Raw genomic sequence first — 15978 nt, 5'->3', positions numbered from 1 at the left:
TTACTTCCTTTTCATGTTTAACCTTAGTTAAACATGTGGTGACTGTAACTCTGAGATAGTAATAAATCATACTCCTTGAAAGTAACTTCTCCACAATGAAGCCTTCCTTACATTTTTCATGATGTACAGAGAGAAAATTTATACAAGTTTTCAATTTAGAAACCTGGAAAACTGACCATTATCTACTCTACAGTGGCTTTGAAAATCCACGATATAAAGCATGTGGAATCCCAAGAATTAGATCAAATAAAGAGCACCCAAGGGCCACCTGAGGCAGCATGGCTTCCCACCCGTAGCCACACTGGAAGGCCATACACGTACAGCGTGCAGACGGCAGGGCCTAAATATTCATGGCTGACCACCTTTAGGTGGGAGTGCTCCAGGCCAGTAGGAAGTGTTACATAACTCCATGGCGTGAGCTCAACTTAGCTACTTACATCAATCTTCCAGAAATGGGGTAACAGTGCAGCCCAGCAGCTAAGGAATGTCGAAGGCTGAAGAACACACAACCCGGGCAGAACATGAGGCTCTCCTTAACATGCAGGTCAAGGGTTAAGGTCATAGAATTAACAGGAAGAAAAGGAAATGCTTTGAAGCTTTTAAATCACTTTAACATAAGTTAATTTTTATTTTGGAGTTTATGATTTGAACATTATTAAAATACAATTAAGTACTGTTACATAAAGATAATTAAATTATAGGCTACCTTTTCAAAGGGCGTTCTTGAAGTCTTTCAGTTTTTATGGGTATAGTTAGTATTGTCTGTACAAAGTTACTCCACCTTCCAAAGCGCCTATTTCCTACACAACAGCATGGCAAACTGGCTGATGCACACTGGCACGGGCAGCGACGCAACTGCTAAGGTCACACCAGTGGGTACACTGCTGCCTTCCGGCTTTGGAGACCGAAGGTCCCAGAAACCCGAGCAGACAGCCTGAAGCTGTCCCTTCTCATACTTTGCATCATTTCTATATGGAACCGTTCAGTTCTCTGAGAATACTCAGATGCGTAAATACGCATCTGCTAGTGTTTTGGTAACTCTAAGTTACCTAAATTAGTTTTGATCAACACTGCCGGATTCTTAAGCCAGCGTAATAAAGGCAAGTTTCAAAAAAAACACAAACAAACTCTACAGTACATTGTGTGCTCTGCTGTTTCAAGCCTCGGCTTCAAGACAAAAGGAAGTGAGACTTTGTCATTTGCTAGCTGTTAATAATCAAAAGAAGATCTGCCAGACAAGCTCTTCGAGGGCTCTGTCTGTCTGGACCAGGTATAAACTGCAATACACAAAGGGCTTTGCAGGGGGAGAAAAATGAGTGTTCGTGGACAATGATGCAGCTTTCTTAATTAAGATTTTCATTACTGATACATACATTAAGTTCTGCAACTGCGAGAGCCAAAGCACTGTCATGTGCAGGTAGATGTCCCTGATTCCATCTGCAGGCAGTAAGCTAACACATATTAAATGTGCACCCAGCAAATGTTGGGAACAGGAGAGCACCAGAAATATTTCTGTGGGGATACAGAAAGGCCCATTAAAAGCAGATTTGTAATGCATCTAATGGGCAGAAGAAAAGCCCAGATCAATAGAGAAAGTGTGTGTGTGTGTGTGTGTGTGTGTGTGTGTGTGTGTGTGCCTGCATGTGTGCTCAACTATGGGAGTGCCTTGAGGTGCTGCACACAGATGAAGGTAGGCAGATGACAGATGACTGAGGAATAATACCAAGGTAACAAAATGAAGAGCTCTTACCAATGAGTATGGCTGAGAATGCAAGTAACATGAGAAATCTAGGATAGTTCTGGAAGGAAACTAAGATTCCAACCCCTGACTTCATACCTCCTAGCTACGTAGACTCCGTGTTCACCTGTTCAAGACACTTGTGGCTGCCAGGTTGAACACTATTCCAGTGAAATTATATTAAGGTGGTATAGAGGAAGTCATATCTACAGAAATGATTTTGGTAGGAGAACAATCTAAAACCTGACACTGTCCTAACAAATGAGGGTTTAAAGTGCATGCTTTGTTTGTTTTTGAGTTCTGAGACAGCTCCCAGTTAGCCTGGGTTGAAGCCAGCCTTGAACTCTACAACCTTCTGTTTCTAGGCTCCCAGTTAGTCAGGACTGAAGGTGCCTTGAACTCTGGAACTTCTGCTTCTACCCTTCACTGCTGGGGTTCCAGGTGTGGCTAGCGCACATGCTTTTCTTCCATCTTGACTAAGGTCTAATGCATTCTGGGTGGCTGGTGCAGGGAAGGTTATTCTAATTTCTATTTGCATCTTTCCTGTTTGAAAGCCCATGAGCATTTCTTCGGGTAGGTTCCCCATATAGAACTTCCGTCTTGACTCTAAAGAACATACCTTTATTGAGAGAGGCTGAGACTAACCAAAATGACTATGCTGGTTTTCATTTCTTGGCTGGTGATAGAAAGTGTCCTCCTAAGCTCATATATGGACATGAATAGCCAGTGTGGTAGTAGTAGGTGAGGCCTAGAGGAGCAGAGAGGGGCTTGGGGAGCAGAGCCTTCATGAACAGACAGCATCCTTCTGTAGCTGTAGGAGGGAGCTGCTTCCCTCTCTGGCCACACAGAGATCCACCATGACAAAGAGTGCCATCTCCAAAGAACAGAATCCACGTTAGAAAATGAGTCTGCTGAAACCTTGATCTTGAAGACCTTAATTCCTATAACTATGTAAACAAACATAGGATTTTAGACTGGCCAGTCTTGGATATTTTAATATAGTGAACTAAGAAACACGGAAAAAGGATTTATCTTGAATGTAAGTGAAACCAGCCACTACAACACTATTTTCTAGAAAGAAGTAAATCATGACCCACAGCTCAAAAGGATGTCTTCTAAGTGTTGGCTTTAGTGGATTAGATAACAGGAGACATTCCAAATAATAGTGGTCAATATGATTTCTCTCAGTTTCCTTCAGATTCAAATCTCTAAAGCAGTTTTCCAGATAAGAATCTATATGTTTGAACTGCCCCTGTCTCCCTCTGTAGGTAGATAAAGAATTGAGGATGGAGTGACCTGGCCTCCCTATAGTCTACTTGGTCTTGAAGAAAGTGGACAGACACACACACACACACACACACACACACACACACACACACACACACACACACACACACACTATCTAGAGGTACTTTACCCACACTAGGTAAGCGATGTGGTATTTAGACCCGAGAGTGCAGTGCTGTAGGCCTGTGTCAATGGATGATGTGTAGAACTACCGATGAACAGTGAATCAAGTGGTTATGATTCAAACATGGTGGCCACAGAGGGAAACAGGTCCTCTCCTCCCCAAATGTCCTGATAGGAGGCCTTATATTACTCCCTTTCCTGTGTCCTTGATCAGTATGTGAAGACCACTCTGATGGATACTATCAAAGAACGTCGGCACACCTTTTATTTATGTTCTCTTATAGGACACCTGATTCTATCACTTAAAATAAAGAATGAGTTTTAAATTAGAGGTGATAATTGTATTCCATGTACCAAAAAAGACTAGAGATTTATGAGGAGGGACTAAAGGAGAACCTTCTTAGCTTTCCATCACGTAAAAAGGCAAAGATGCTAGCTCTAAACAAATATTTTGAAATTAATTTCCAAATAATGGTCAGGAAAAGAGGCTTCATCTGTTTTCAGCACTTCAAATCAGAAGAAATGACGAGTAAGGATCCAAGACACAACACTTTCATGGGCCTAGACTGGCAAGGGAAGGAAAAGTACCCCGGAACAACCCGCCATCTCTCATCTGCAAGTGCACTTCTTGGGCTGAAGGAAGGCTCCAGTTATCACTCAAACGGCTTTGTACAACTCCTGCTCCTTTGAAAAGCCCAGAGAACACGCCCTGAGAGCCCAGATGCTCTCTATCCTGAAACGCAGAAGACAACCTGTCAGTGTGTGCTGTGGATGATGGGGTGACACTGTCAGTGTGGCGTTTCTGCTCTCCTAGCGTCTTTCACTTTCCCCCAAGTTGCTGGAAAACACATTACATTTCATTAAGTACGCAGTACCACACATGGGAGTCGGGGGAGAGGAGAAAGGTGAAGGACAGTGATGATGCGGCCTCTAGCAAACATCCAGCAATCTCTATCTACATCTGGTGGAAGAACGGTGTCAGTCCTGCTTTGGAGACATGGTTCAGGCAATGTTGCCAGTGTGTACTTTTCCCTGATTCTGGAGTCTGACAGGAGAGCGCAGATGAACATTTTATTCTCTATACTTGTGTGAGTGAACAATTTGGAGATTGGGATGCCAGATAAACACCGGAATATACACAGGCGGGAAGTGCTAGCTTCCCTGCTGAAACACTTAAGGTTCCTGATTGTTGCTTTGTTCCTCTTAGCACCCCGGGGAGTGTAGTGAGGTTGGGTGTGGCTGTCAGAGGTGGGGGAACAGAGCCTGAGGTGACTGACCTTAAATGATTTTAGTGGGCACTGTTTCTGCGATTGAAAAATGAAACCTGGAGGGTGGCAGTGAGTGGGAAGTAAAGTGAATAAGACAAAACCAACCAACCAACCAACACACAAAACAGAAGAACGAGGATCAGCTGCCACAGGCCGCCAGGTCCATCAGCTGCCCTTGCCACCATTTTACCTTTAAAGGCTACAAATTTAAATTCATAACATAATTTTGATTAATATAATAATGATTTAAAGTAATATGAAAATGATTAAAAATGATTAAAATAAAAATGATTTACAATAGTAAAAGTTAACCATTTAAATTTAAAAGCACATATTCTATTAATGAAAATGATTTAAAAAATTATATTTTTTGTTGTTGATTTATAGTTACTGTTAAGGTATTAGAGAATTCTCAGAAATAATTTTCTAGGTCAAAAAAATTTCTCTATGGCAATTTTTACTTCCACGTATGATGCAGTTTAAAGTATTCAGGTTTGGGTTTTATGCTTGGAAAATATACTACATACCTCTAGCAAAAAACATGCTTTACTTATACAGTTTCGAGTACAGAATTAATGAAGACACAGCGAAAGGGTAGTATCTTTTTTGTTGATGAAAGTATAAATTGATTGAATCTTACTGCAGAACATTGCAGCGACATACACATTTTATTTTAATAATTCCTCGACTTTAAATTTATCCTACAAAAATTATCCATAAACCGTGTTAAAGAATATGTATGCATGTGTGCATATAAAGACAGCTATTGTAGCAGTATTTTAAAGTAAGGAAACAGCTCTAATTATCACAAGTGTCCATCAATGAGCGACTTAGTCAGAATGTTTTCCATACACTGGAGTACAATATTGCTGTCAAGATCACACAGATCTGTATTTATTAACATGGCAAATGACTTACAATGCCGAGTGGAAAAACAGACTGCAAAACAGTTCTTTTTCCTTCATGTTGGAAAGAAACAAAGGAGAAATAAAAAGGAGAGAGAGAAACAGATAAATAGATATACATGAAACTTTATTTCCCATGTATTTATAGAGATTGTCTCTGGGGTGTGAGATTTTTAAAGAGTTTTACTGTAAAATTAGTAAAAACACCTGTGTCTTTTTAGCCTTTGAGCTAAGATCAAGTGTATTAAAAACAATGAAATGTGCATAATTTTTAGAATGAAAATTTAAAGCATCTAATTTGAGGGGAAGATAAGTTCAGGTAAATCCTACAACTACTCTCAAATCCAGTATGATTTTCCTAGTCACTCACACTTCATAGTTGCTTTCTTTTCTTTTCTTTTCATTTTTTTAAAAAAGATTAATTAATTTATTTTATGTATGAGTACACTGTCTCTGTCTTCAGACACCAGAAGAGGGCAATGGATCCCATTACAGATGGTTGTGAGCCACCATGTGGTTGCTGGGATTTGGACTCAGGACCTCTGGAAGGGCAGTCAGTGCTCTTAACCGCTGAGCCATCTCTCCAGAACCCACAGCTGCTTTCTTAATAGGTGACACTGCCTGACTATGCCCTTGGTTTGTGACATGACCCCTTGCTCCAGGTTTCTACTTTCTATTTCCACAGATTGATAAGATATAGTATAGTTTTTACTTTACAGATTTTAAAATATAGGAATCTAAATACAACAAATAACCTATATATTTGCAGGTCCTTATTAGGTTAAATTCTGGGCATTTCATAAGGTAGGAGTTTATTCAGGTATTATGGTAATATTACAAAGAGTTTGTAATTACACAAGGGAATATTTACCATATACTATCAAGTTAATATTACAGAATTTTATGCATTCTACCTGCTTTATTATCTTAAAATCTAGAGCAGAGACAAGAAGGTGACCAAAATATGTTAATAACATTTTTTTTCTATATAGCAAGGTTATGGATGCTTTCTATTTACATTATACTTTTTTGATATTTTCTGATAAATGTGAATTATAGAATCATGAAAGAAGTAAATATTTAAAAAAATACAGCTGCATCACTCCACAGCTGCCAGATTTTACCCCAGATGTATCTGTAATTTTGTTTTGAGTCAAATGGTCCTAATGCCACTTTCTAAAGGGAGCCAGCAGACTGGCAGGACGGGAAAGGCCGCTGTTGCTACCCTTCTTCCCCAGGGGAGTTAGATAGCACGCAGCATCTATGAGTACTTCCCTCTCATGCTCTGGGCATCTTCTCACATTTCTAGCAGGAGCTCAAGTGACCTACAGTACTTGGTATGTCTCCAGGTCTGGAAGCCATTTGTGGAGGTGGAAGGTACATGTTTTAGTCACTGTTCTATTACTGGGGGGAGACATCATGACCAAGGCATAAAGCTTGCTTACACTTTCAGAGGTTTAGTCCTTTACTGTCATGGTGCGAGAACATGGTAGCACACAGCCAGGTGCTGGAGAGGTGGCTGAGACTTTATACCCTGATCCACAGGCAGAGTCTGGTGTGGGCTTTTGAAGCCTCAGTGCCCACGCCCTGCCCCACCCCTGTGGTGACACCCCTCTTCCAAGGGCACACCTTTCCCCACTAGGCCACACCTCCTAACCCATGCCACTCCCTGATGACTAAGCATTCATCTATATGACCTTCTGGGTGACATCTCATTCAAGCCACCAGTGTAGATCACCAGTAAGCAATAGAGCCTTGTTTATTTCTCTCAATTGGGAGGTCCCTTGAAAAAGAAAGATGAGGTTTGCATCAGGTCTTCTACAGTTCACTGGTTTTCTTTCTCTTCTTTCCCTCTCTATTTTCCTTCCTTTTTCTCTTTCCTCTCTGTAGTCTCTCTCTCTCTTAAATAGCCATTTTGTGTCATTAGATGTCAGTTTTTAAAACTTAAGAGAAAATTCACATTTTATCACACTTCAAGTAGTTTATCTACCTATTCAAAATTGATCATATATTGTTAGTAAAGTGATAGGAGAAATCAGCATTGTCATGCAAATGTATGCATGTGTGATGCACGTTAGAAGTGCAGCCTGTGACAGGAACTCTTCCTATTTAATCGGACGGTAGAGAGAATGGAATCTGTACAGTGCTCATGAGCACGGGCACCCATCATGACTGGCTGTAGAGAGGAGGTTGGGAAGAAGAGATGTAGCTGTGTCTTCTGCATGCAAGGGAAGAGCTGCTTTAGTCAACTTGCAAACCCCTTGTGCCCAGGACTACTTGAAACCTCAATGTTTATCAGCTCTCCTCACCACTTACTCTTGGCAGGCTCTCATCCCCTTAGGAGCCATTATGTGGGAGACCTCATCATTTGTCAGCATCAAACCTATATAAGGGCTGGCATCTGCTCTTGCTTCTTCCTTCAAATAATAGGTGCCCCCCCATGCTCACATTCTAGTCTTATAAAGAGCCATCTAGTACTAAATATGGTGTCTTCCTCTCCCTCCTGTGCACTGAATCTCACCTCTCATCTGTAGGCTTCCCACAGGCATGTGAACCACCAATGCTTCTCAAAAACTTCTTTTAACTGTGTCTACCCTCAAGCCACCACACAGTTCATTTTCCTTGCTGTCACAGCAAGGCACCTTACAGTGACCCGTATTTGTGTCTTCACCTCTCAGGCTCCTCATTTAAACATAAACAAGTTACCTTTTTACCACTGCAACCAAGTGGGTTTTGCTAAGGTCAACAGGAATCTACAAACGGATTCATTGAATGCTTGGGTTTCAATCCTGCCCTTCCCTGTTCTCTCGGGAAACTCTCTTCCCTTGCCTTCTGTTTTCATGTTTCCTGATTTCCTACAACTGCTTCACTTCTTCCCTACCCCACATGTATGTTACTGATTTTATTCTTTCTCCCAGCTAACAGTAAGAGTTGCTTAAGTTTTTGTTTTGTGCTTCTTAATCAAGACCTCCATTTAGGCATTTTTTATTCATCCCAACAGCATCTTTTACCACCACACACCGACGACCTGGAGTTGGTACCTCTCGTCTACTGCAAATGTCTTCCTACTTTTTTTATGGCCATGACCGCATTCACCCTGTTCCCTTTTCTGACTCTGTGAACCACAACTTTGTTCTCCAGCATTATAATGTTGTCAGTATGAGAGTTCTGTGTATAGATAATAGATTGCTATCTTGACATTGGCCATTTTAGATTTTACTCCGTGAAATATCCTTGAAATTTATTCAAGCTGCTCATTCCGTTTTAGTGATATATGCATCTCTAAATGTATGTATGTGCAACAGTTTGCTTAAGCACTCATCCACTGAAGGTGATTGGATGGTTTCCTATTGGGGAGAATTACCAATAAAATAGCTATACAAACTTTTTTTTTTACATGAGTGTATTTATAATTCTCAAAAGTCCCAAATCTTTCTAAAATAAAATTAAAAAGAAATCGAAACATGCTCTTTCTTTAGTTTGTTTTCCAAATATCCTTTTTAAAAAAAGGATCAAAATCTTTGATATGGTTCCAAAGGACCTAGGATCATCAGGCCCTGGGTACATTTTCATTTGTAGATTGGATAGTTCTCTTCGCCCTCTTCTTTAGGGCCTTTAAATGTGTGGGCCCCCTTCCTGGACTCCTTCCTATTACCAACCTCACTCCTTGCTTTGTATCTCCAGATACTAGATCAGACGCTGCTTCCTCAGGAAGGACTCTGGAAATTTCCACACTCATTTAGATGCTGCTCTTAGAGCATCTGGTACTTTCCTCTCCTGTAGTAAGCACAGGTTGAAAGTGTATATTCCGTCTGACCATGTAATCACTATCTACACTATATCCCTCAGATTGTAAGGTCCAGGAGTGACAATGTCTGTTTTTATCACCATTATCTCTGTAATGTTAGTAGACACTTGCCTGTGCTGAATGAAATTTGGACTTGGATTTTAAGAACAGATGGTCCCAATTCAAGTTCTATCTCTAACACTTATTAAGTATTTGTGGAAAAATTAATCAAACTTGGTAAATCTCAGTTTTCCTCATTTGTACAATTATAGTAAGAACATATCTTAATAGTGTGCTTTAAAAAGTTAAATCCGATAACTGATTTAAACAGCACACTATCCAAAGCAAGGCAGCCATTCAGGAAATACTGCTATTATTGGTTTAAGCAGAGATACAAGCATTGTATTTTTCTTCCAATAGGTTTTACTTAGTTAATCAACTTGATTTTTGCTTGCTTCCTTCAAGTAACTGAAGCAAGGTGGAGACTCTGAAAAGCCCTCAAGCAATAGATCTGGGACAAACAGTAGAGCTCCTGATTGTGACCCCAGGGGTATCCCCTTAGACAAATGGGACTCTGCTTGTCCTACTGGTTCTAGTTTCAGGTTTCTATCTTCCTTACTTCTCCACTTTTCAGGCTTTCTGGGCATTAGTAAGAATGTACTTTCTTTATACAGAGTTTTCAAATTAGTTTTCTAACCCTGTCTTGCCTCTTTCTTACCTTATTTTTTATTCTGCTCTGCAGAGATGAGTCATCCTACTAGTAAGATAGTCCTTGGTTTGCGTTTCAAACCAGATCCAATGGGATATCGAACTGTGTATGGGCAGGATTTTAGAATCTTTCTTCTTTCTTTCCTACTCACACTAGTGAAATTAGTGACTTGGCAAGGTGTTTTCTTATCTTCATATATCTTCTCATGTTTTTAAAAGTTTAAAGTAATGGCATGAGGGTCAAGAACTCGTTTTGACTTAACCACGATGTTACACTTTCCAAGCAACAGTTATAAAATTATTTTCTGTTACCATTTTTATTGTTTGAAATTTTACTTGTGTATTAATTAATTAATATCTATTGTATACATGTATATGGTGTGTGTGTGAGAAAGAGAGAGAGAGAGAGAGAGAGAGAGAGAGAGAGAGAGAGAGAGAGAGAATGACTGTGGAGGAGGTGCTGTTCTGCGCCTGTATATGGGTTCTGGGGATTGAATGTAGGCAGCGAAGCTCGCTCTACCGATGCTTTTAGCTGGTGGGTTACTTCTTAGGCCTTTTATCTTCCTCTCCTTCTAAGATCAAGTCTTAGATCTTGACTGAGGAAAGCCAGTGTTACTTAAGGACCACTTCAAGATGCCAACATTCAGGTTATGTTTTTGCTTCAAATATTATTATCTTACTTTTTTTCCTTTTTACATTTTATTCATTTTTCAAGATCCAGTCAAATCGTATTTTACATGAAAAATTTCAGCTAAGAAGGCACAATTTTGAGATTAAAACCTATAAAACTTTCTGGATTATAGCATTCCATTTGGAATTTAGTCATTTATAGTCTTTCATGCATATAAAAAACACTCAATAGTTTTAACTTCTTTTTTCAACTCAACCTCAAGTTCCTTTATTATAAGCAAGCACAACAACTATGCATTTTAACTCCATTAAATATGATTGTTCTCAAACAGTGGCACATGCTGAGCATCTTGTAGGATGAATGTGGCTATGGCTGCTCTACTGAGCAGGCTTGGATGTGAAGGCCCATGTTATAACGGATAGGAGTTGGTAGACAGGCAGTTTCTGAAAGATCATGGCGATGGCCAAGGAAAGCAAGGATGAATCCAATTACGGCAGCCCAGTACTACATAATAAGACCTTATGAGAGACAGAGAAACAGCATGGGAGCTAAAGAAGGGAGAAGGGAAGAAAGGAAGGCTAATATAACAATACTGTAAGGCTAACATCTCTGCACTGTGTGTGTATCCTTTCTCGGGCTTTGCTTTCACATTAATTGTATACTCTTCCGCTGACTTGTGAAAATAAGTAACACTTGGCCCCATGATAGCAAGGAAAAGAGAAATTCAAGCAGAGGACGATAATGTTTCTGGTTGTTGCAGACTGGTGTGCAGTGTACTTTAGTTCTCAGAATTAGCCAAGAGATGAACGAGCAAACAGGCAACTACGATCATGGGGCAGGGCGGGGCGAAGACGAAGGCTCTTGGAAATGGTGTCTGAGCAATGAAAGACACAGAATATTTTAAAGATCACTGAATTTAATTTATTCAACCTAAATGCATAAAAGTACAGGTGGGGACATTATTTATGCAGGTATATGCAAATCACTTTATAAAATAGGCAAAGCCCTTCTGCTTTTTATAAGTTGCCAAGGTGGTTCCTGATATTTTAAAAGCTATGCACCTTTAATGTAATTTCCTTAGATTTGGAATCCCTTATAAGAGTCACAGTCATTGTGAGAGCTGGTTTGTTTTTACCCCTCTCCTCTGGGACATTTAACAAGGTTCTCATAAGCACCACAGAAAGAGAGGTTTCCACAGAGATGTGATGGGAAAAATCCCTTGGAAATTGCTGAGGAACAAGTCACAGTGTTCAAACCAGGGAACATAGGCTTTGAAAACATGAACCCATCTGACCCCTTGAATGGAGTACAGTGAATTCCTGAGCTCTGAAACGTGGGGCCCGGCTGTGCACGCCATATTGGTGCTATAAGACTGGCAGTAGGTTGGCTGTGGCATGGTCTATTTCAAACTCCTTCACAGTGCCCAGTGTTGCATGTTCCCAGATGACATTTGGTTGGCAGAAGCTGGGCCTCCAAAGCTGGCAGTCTGGAATGCAGCCCACTGTGTTTTGACAAACACATAATTGACCATCTGATCACCAGCCTACGTTCTGCACTCAGGTCACTGGGGGATCTGGGTTTTTAATAGGTCCCTACTCTTCATCTTGTACATCTTCTCAAACCTTTCTAGAAAGCAATATAGAGACAACTTAAACACACCCACGCATATACTCCAGTTTGCAAAGAGAACATGGTACGTGAGATACAAGCTGCTGAAATTCTCCTTTAAATTGTCCTGGCAGCCCAAAGTGAACGAGAGAAAAGCACACTTATGGTGAACTCTAATTCAGAGAGAAGGAGTGGATATACTGAATTGTTTCAACACCCGGCTGTGCGTAAGTTGCAATTCAGTTCAATGGCTTAGAAATTTTGCTTAGAAAAAGGCAGCAATGGAAAAATGACAGGAAATCGGGGATTGATTGACTTTAGAGAGCCATTATTTAAAAATGCTTTTGTCTCTTATATTCTCTTTCCTCTTATCCCTCGTTCTCTGCGGGCAGAAGAACCCTGTGTATCTCAGGACTAGTAGGAGGAGCTCAGCGTGATGTTCGACTGAGGCCTTCAGTGGAGCGCCTGTCAGGATGTTTGGCTTTAAGTTTGACACCACAATCACATCAGCCTTTCTCCTAGAGGGCAAGGCAAGCATTGTGCAGCAGGGCAAAGATATGCTTGAGTTACGCAAATATTAATGCCTGAGTCAGCACTCTGAAATGACCTCTTGTCTCCACCCACTGCACAGTTCAGGCCTTGTGCAGTTTCCTTAGGTTTCTTTAAAATATCTGCAGGGGTGCAAGATCAATTCTAAACTCCTTTGCCTGGCATCGGAGGCCCCTTCACCTGACTCCTGTCTAGCACACTGTAGCACACCAGAGAACTCAGTAGCTAGATCTGGCTGTTACTTGATGCCACCTCACCTTTAAATGCTCTTGTCTTCTCTGACAACGAACCCTTTTCTTTCTCTCCTCCTGTGCCCACTTGGTAAACCCCTGGTAACTATTTTCACTTCGTGAGTCAGCTTGAACCTTCTGTATGGGTAGGCACTTGAAGATACCTGCATTCCAGTGCCTGTCACAAAACAGCCTCTACACACATGGTCATCTTCCCTAGAACACTGAGGGCTTTCTTCTTTCTCTTTTTGTATTGCTATGCGGCAAGCCCAGGCCTGCACTCCTGCTCCACTTCACTGAGCTCTACTACAAGTACTCTAGCATGAGCTGTCCCCCAACCCCAGACTGTGCCATTCTTAATGAAAGGTGGCATTTCTCATTTATCCTGGAGTTCCCAGAACCAAGCTCTGTTACAGGCTTTCTATAAACGTTTGTTGACTGAAAACTAAATAAAGAAGTGTGCATAATTAATCAAAACCAAGCCAAGCAGTAGTAGTGGCTCTTAGAAGCATGGGAGGAGACCACTAGAAATCTAATGAAGGTGGAAAATCCCAGCACTAAGGCATTTTGCGGTAGTCATCACAGGGGTTGGTGACCAGCTTGGGCGAGAGTTAGCTGGGGTGGGGAGGCATGGAGGCTGTGACGCAGTATTTTTTTTGACAGAGAATGTCAGTAAGGGAGTACATTATCACCCGCTGATGATTAACTTTTAATATTGTAAAGGACTGTCAAGAGAACTTCATATCTGGGTCTGATTTTCAGAGAAGCCTCGCTGACACAAACTGGGCTTCCCAAACAGGGCTATCTGTGTCATCTGCTTTGAGGCAGCATAGTAGGTTGTGGAGTTTTCCTTTCTGTTTCTGCTGAAGAATAATGGGACAGAAAACTCTTGCAGGAAATCGTGGCAGCTATTCAACTCCTATTCAAATCTGGGTCAATTCCAGATTCGGACACTGGATGCAGTGCCAAGGACAGAAGGTCAAACAGGCTGAGTTCTGCACCTGTCCAGAGGAGGTCATTGAGGAGGCACTCGGGAATGAGAGGCACTGGGGGGATAATGTTCTGGTTTGTTCCCAAGGAACTTTTCCTTTGCTTCTCATGGGCCTCTAGAGTACCACCCCTGGAGCCATCAGCTGCGTCTGTGGGGGCACTTGAGGACACAGGACTGTTACTGGCCCCGTCATTCTGCTGGCATAAAGGCAACTCGAGGATTTCTAACAAGTCAAGTAAGCAAGCATACAGCCTGACTGGGGGTGGGACAAGGTCATGAGTACATGAAGGGACTATAGCTTGTTACAGGTTTTTCTTTTCTCAGCCTTACTCTGCTTTAAAAAAAAAAAAAAAATTCTCCAGAAACTGCTCTGCTGATGTAGCACAGAATTAGCTTCACATTTTCCTACAAGGCCGACACGGCCTTTCAATTAGAGGCCTCCCCACTTGATTTCTACTAGGTAACATAGGTCTCCTATACAGTTTGTGCCTGATGCTTGCCCTAAAGCACTGACGTCATAATAGCTGAGCTAGGCGGGCAGAAGTACATCGCCTCGTGCTGACTCATCTTGGTGATGTGAGGATTAATGCCTTGTCTAACACTGAGCTATTATGCGAACTGTTTTTACACAAAAGAGCTGTAACAAAATGATTTGCCAGTCAGAGCACTAGAAATATGCAGTGCTAGGTAACGAAGGGGAAGGATAGGAAGGCACACAGTGGTAACCATGAGCATGCACACTGACATCCTCCCAAGCATTAGCTGACCCACTATACCGACGCGGAGAATGAATAGGGAATGAGAAGGCTTAAGGCCAGGTAGGACCGAGCCCTGTTGTATAACACAGCACCAGTCTTTGTGGAGTCTAATCAATCTCCTTTCTATGCCAGATAAAATGTCACATTCAACTTTAGCCTTAGCATCTTTCTCTGCATTCTGCTTTCTTAAATTTGCTGCAGGCTTCTAGGAATGAAAGTGAAAGCCACGCACGTGTGGGTCGGCCCCACTCCTGCTCCAGTTCGTACAGACCAGTGCAACACAGGAATCACCGAGGAAGAAAAGACTTGGAGAGGCTGGGTGGTGGCAAAGTGAATAAGGGACAAAGGAAGATGCAACTACCAGGATCCCCATGATTACTTAGGATATGAGCTGACTGCCCGTCTCTGTAGGATTTCTTAGGTGCTGCCTTCTGGTAGTGACTTGATTATTTGATTTCATTACCCCAGAATCTCTTATAAGCAGTCCAAAGTAATATTTATCCAAATCTGCTCAGTGCAGCCTGGTTTGGTCTTTAAATAATAAATGTTCTCTTTTTCATTTTAAATCATTTTCCCCATTTCTTATTTTTATTCCCCTAAAAAATTTCCAGTTTTTTTCTGAAAATAAATGGTACATTCTATAAACTTGCAGGCACATGTGAATCCTGGATTTCTTTTATTTTTCTTCCTAGACTTTATAATTTTACACAAATTTTTTAGCCTATTTACTTTTCAGGCTTGTACTTCTTGGTAAAAGGATATTATAAATTTTGTCAATAAATGAAAGCTCTGATCTAGAAGTTAAAATTAAAAATGGTTGGACCTAGGGACGAGTGAATAACTGCAGAATAAATAATTGCGCATTGATTGACAGAGGAGCAAAGCCCAACTGTTGCTGAGATCTGACTGTGGACTGTAAGCTTCAGTTCGGAAGAGCAGGACTTCTGCAAATAGCAGCTGCAGGAGGGAAAGGGCAGGCTTTTCAGAGGACAATGGCTGGGCTGCCGCTCCCTCACTGAGGGCAGATTACCAGTTTACCACCCGACTTGGCTCCAAGCAGGAAAAGCACTAACCATGGATGCTGGACACCACAGTGAAGTCAACTAGGAAACATGACGCCAAAACCCAGCGTTCGCACAAATTTAACACTTGTTTTCTTAAAGGTAAAGAAGCCACTTTTACTCACATGAAGAGCAGAAACAGGCAACAGACTGGTGGTCAAGGAACTGAAAATGAAAGAAAAGACAAAGAATTAAACATAAAATCTAATGCAGAAGGGAACACAGAACTTTGAGATACTGATAGAACTCATTGCACTCACACTTTGTCACCTGTAGGCACAAAATCATTAATGTCCACTTCAGCAATTTTCAAGAGCTGCAGCCTTGCTATGAC

General features: G+C 41.3%; 1 protein-coding gene across 1 annotated transcript in view; it reads right to left on the bottom strand.

Annotated features, from left to right (window-relative positions):
- Zbtb20 (zinc finger and BTB domain containing 20) overlaps positions 1-15978 on the bottom strand; it is a 257502-nt gene that overhangs the window by 143054 nt on the left and 98470 nt on the right. Inside the window, exon 2 of the mRNA XM_032900209.1 lies at positions 15770-15809. The gene's annotated coding sequence lies outside the window, so the exon portion shown is untranslated. The remainder of the gene's footprint in view (positions 1-15769; positions 15810-15978) is intronic.

Source organism: Rattus rattus, chromosome 4 (assembly GCF_011064425.1).
Source record: "Rattus rattus isolate New Zealand chromosome 4, Rrattus_CSIRO_v1, whole genome shotgun sequence".
Taxonomy (NCBI): Eukaryota; Metazoa; Chordata; class Mammalia; order Rodentia; family Muridae; genus Rattus; species Rattus rattus.
This window is presented reverse-complemented; position numbering and strand designations above follow the sequence as displayed.